At 43.6% G+C, this 3,676-nt stretch overlaps 1 protein-coding gene and 1 long non-coding RNA gene across 2 annotated transcripts in view; one reads left to right on the forward strand and one right to left on the reverse strand.

The window, feature by feature from the left end:
- gpc3 (glypican 3) overlaps positions 1-686 on the forward strand; it is a 69,212-nt gene extending 68,526 nt beyond the window's left edge. The window contains exon 8 of the mRNA XM_047023626.1: positions 1-686. This exon is cut by the window's left edge and continues 877 nt beyond it. The gene's annotated coding sequence lies outside the window, so the exon portion shown is untranslated.
- Positions 687-1,873: 1,187 nt separating this feature from the next.
- On the reverse strand, positions 1,874-3,584 carry LOC124483685. Its single transcript, XR_006957891.1, has 3 exons — positions 3,378-3,584; positions 3,081-3,134; positions 1,874-2,535 (listed from the first exon to the last, which is right to left on the reverse strand). It is a non-coding gene; the product is annotated as an uncharacterized LOC124483685 (long non-coding RNA).
- Positions 3,585-3,676: the final 92 nt, after the last annotated feature.

The raw sequence follows: 3,676 nt of genomic DNA on the forward strand, positions 1-3,676 counted from the left end.
GGCCTAAATTATGCTTGTTAGATTAAAGCTTGGCTACAAGTGTCAACCCCTCACCATCTCTACTCCTCTCTAATCTCTACTGATGTGTTGCCCCGGCAACTGCTGAAGCTGATGTGTGAACGGTCAGCTTTGTTGGTCTGGCTCAAGTGTTAGTGTCTTTTAATCATCCGTGTTTGCATTACTTAGTGGAAACATACTGTAGTGCTCTTTCAGTGATAAAACTACCCATCAATTAAGGGCTATCATGTGAGCCTCCTTTCACCATACAGGATACTGTGTGTGTTGTCTGCATTAATGACGCCATGAACGTCTATGTTGGTTCAAACTTGGTTGGATTATTACAGTATTGATGTGTTTTCAAACGAAGATGTGGGAGAATAACTTTACTTACGTTACTGACTGGTCGTCTCTTTGTTCAGTGCGTCATCTGCTGTCACTGGGTACCATCTTCCCAGCTGTCTTTAGCATAGGGGGAAATAGAGCCTCATTAGACAAACTATATATATGTACATATTTCATATGTGTTAGTCCAACAGAGACTTCAGAAGGTTTGAACCATGTATTTAAATTGTATGTACAGTAATTCTTTGCAGGTTTAAAACTAAGAGTTTAAATATCTGTGTCGACATTGTTATTTAAAACAAAATGAGCTGGAAAGAGGAATAAATCTCCCTGACTACCTTGAAGTTGGAGGCCTAGGTTAAAGTGTGTTGTTTTTCATTGAAACCAATGATTACACACACACATTCACATGTTCCAGTTCACACAAGATAACATAGTTGTTAACTGCATTAAAGTATTCATGCTAAATGGTTTAGTATTCGCTTTTGCTTTTTTAGGAAAGCTGAAGACATCGGCTAAAGGAAAGCTGAGGAGCATACGTGTGAAGATCGCAAAAGTTGTTGTTAATTATCTGGGTGGGTTTATTTTTTCTCCAGCCAACTGCCTTGCCAGTTTGGCATGACAACAACAACAAAAGATTTAGTTGTGGCAGAGCCGGAGTGGCAGCCAAGGCAACCATTAGCCAATGTGAATTCAAAACATCTTATATCCTGTGTATTTTGGAGTTTGGGGTCTAAAGTTGAGTTATATTAGATGTAGTTAATGTTTTGTGTTCCCAGGCAGTCTGTGGTTAATGTGTCTGTCTGTCTGCCGCCTCTCCGTCTGTCTGTCTGTCTGTCTGTGTGTGTCGGTCTGCCTGTCTGTGTCGGTCTGCCTGTCTGTGTCTGTCTACCTGTCTGTGTCTGCCTGCCTGTCTGTGTCTGCCTGCCTGTCTGTGTCGGTCTGCAGTTCTTCCTCCTACCAGAGGAGGGATCTGTCCTGAGTAGGCACCTGGCTGGGGCATCAGACTGGAAGTGGATCAACAAGTTTACTCAGCACAGCAGGAAAGTGTTTTCAATTACTCCAAAGCAGACATTTAAATAAATTGTCCCTCGAGGACTAATATACACCTCCTTATATCATCACGTGACCAAGGTGACAGACAACCATCCACGACTCACACATACGTCAATAGGTAAATGAGCTTCATTAATGCTTTTGTTATCTCTCCTGGGGAAGCTTCTCAATCTCATCAACTCGTCTGTATCCCCCTGCTAATGGAACCACCCAGCCACTGCACACACAAACGCCCGTGGCCAATCATCACGTCTAATAGCTCACATTCTGTGAGAGATCAACTGAGAGTTGTTCTGTAACTTTTCACCCCCTCACCCCCGTCTCCTTCTCAGAGACAGAGGAATGAAAGACACTGGATCCAGCCGTGTGCTTCTCAGTGCTGGCTTGCAAGGACAGAAGAAGCAGCTTATCAGGAGGTGAGCAAACGCAGAGGCCGAGCAGAGAGGCCGAGGAGAGAGGCAGCTGACCCTCACTGGAGGGCTGTACTGAATGCTAATGTGAGGCTAGAGAAAGGGCAAACAGGCCCATTGAAATGCAGAGCCCTCATGTTTTCTTAGGGTAATATTGGGGCAACGTAGGAAGGGCCCGCAGTATCAGAGTAAAAGGTCAATTTGATATTAGCCAGTTGGAACAGCAGGAGCGTTGGCTGACTAACAGGGAAGAGTTTGGTTTTCTGATTAACTGAGTGGCATTTGAATATGTCTCTGAACATACACTGAACCTCATGCACACATCCCTTCATTGGGGTTTTTTTCTTTATTGTCGCAACTTTCTGTGCTCATGGAATGATCAAACAAAGGAAAGCATATTGAAATGGCATCAAAAGTGTGAAGACAGCAGACTCTACAGTTCATGAATGATTGAGTCTGGTTCGTTCCCCATGCTGCAGAGGATGTGGACGAGGAGAGAAGCTTGAAACATGTCATGTCGCTCAAAGCTTTTTCACAGTTAATTGCCATGGCAGTGGACCATTTTCTTATCTTTTGTTGGCCTGTTGAGAGGAGCGACAGGCCCACACTCTCCCAGGCACCTCCAGCATCCTCCCTCCCTCCCTCCCTCCATCCATCCTCTTCCTTCTCAGCAAACCCTGCTTCCCCAGCAGCAGCAGCAGCACTCAGGCTGAATGAATGGAGCAGGCTGTGGAATGTGAACACACAAAAGGAGGAATGTCATTTTGCTGAGTGCTAGCTACCCCCCAAACGAATGTGCATGCATACACACACACAGACAGACACACACAGACACACAGACACACACACAGACACATTCAACTCCACCACTAGTCCAGGCATGTTTAAACACAGGGGGCAAAGCTTTAAAGTGTTGATATTATGTTCATATTTTGTGTGATCATACACAGCAGGCACAGCTTGGAAACAGCAGTTTACTACTGGATTCACTAGAGTAGATTCACAGTTGGGTTCAAATATGTATTAGGTCATAAGAAAATGTAGAGACAGAAAGTCTCTGTTTCTGGATGATGTATTATTGAACTTTTTCAGGAGAAGCAAAATACGGATGCGCACATTGATTTTAATAATCTGATTCTTAAAATGATAGTGGTGATTTTAACAACTTTGTGAAAATACATGTGATTGACATGTACATGTTGACCTTAAAGATGCATCACCCATAGGCAGACGTGTCCCATATGTGATGTGTAAATAAGTAGACACACACACCATGTTCATCCAGTGGTCTCACTCTCCACCCTAATGTAACTCTCCTTTGATGTCCTGCAGACACACAAAGTATGCCGCACTTCAATTATTTTTTGTTGACAAACAGCCACACCAGACACAGATGTTTCTCAACATATCCTGTAGGCCTATCCTATTTTCTATTGTAGTAGCTCCGGGCTGACGACAAATATTACTCTTCTTTTTTTTTTAGCTCCTATGGGATCCACTATGCCTGCAGTATTAGTAGTTTGGGGCAAAATATCACTATGGTTCCATAAAGTATAGATATAGGCTTACCTTGTCCCATGAATCAATTCATTTCAATTGGGTGTTTTGCCACCAGCTTATCTTCATAAAATGGATACGGAATTGTCACTTTATACACATTAGGATTAAAAGGTTTTACAATCAGATATGAATCACACATGAGCACGGCTACCTCTAAATCCACTCCCAATTCCTGTTTCCGACTGCTGAAAAGGTTTGATTCGTGTGAAAGACACTGGGGGCGAAGCCCTGTTCCGCGCTCCACCCCAGGTATTTGACGTCGCCAAGTCTTTGTCTACGGAACTTGCAATTCTGGCTATCCACCGGGA

Source organism: Hypomesus transpacificus, chromosome 1 (genome assembly GCF_021917145.1).
Source record: "Hypomesus transpacificus isolate Combined female chromosome 1, fHypTra1, whole genome shotgun sequence".
NCBI classification, from domain to species: Eukaryota; Metazoa; Chordata; class Actinopteri; order Osmeriformes; family Osmeridae; genus Hypomesus; species Hypomesus transpacificus.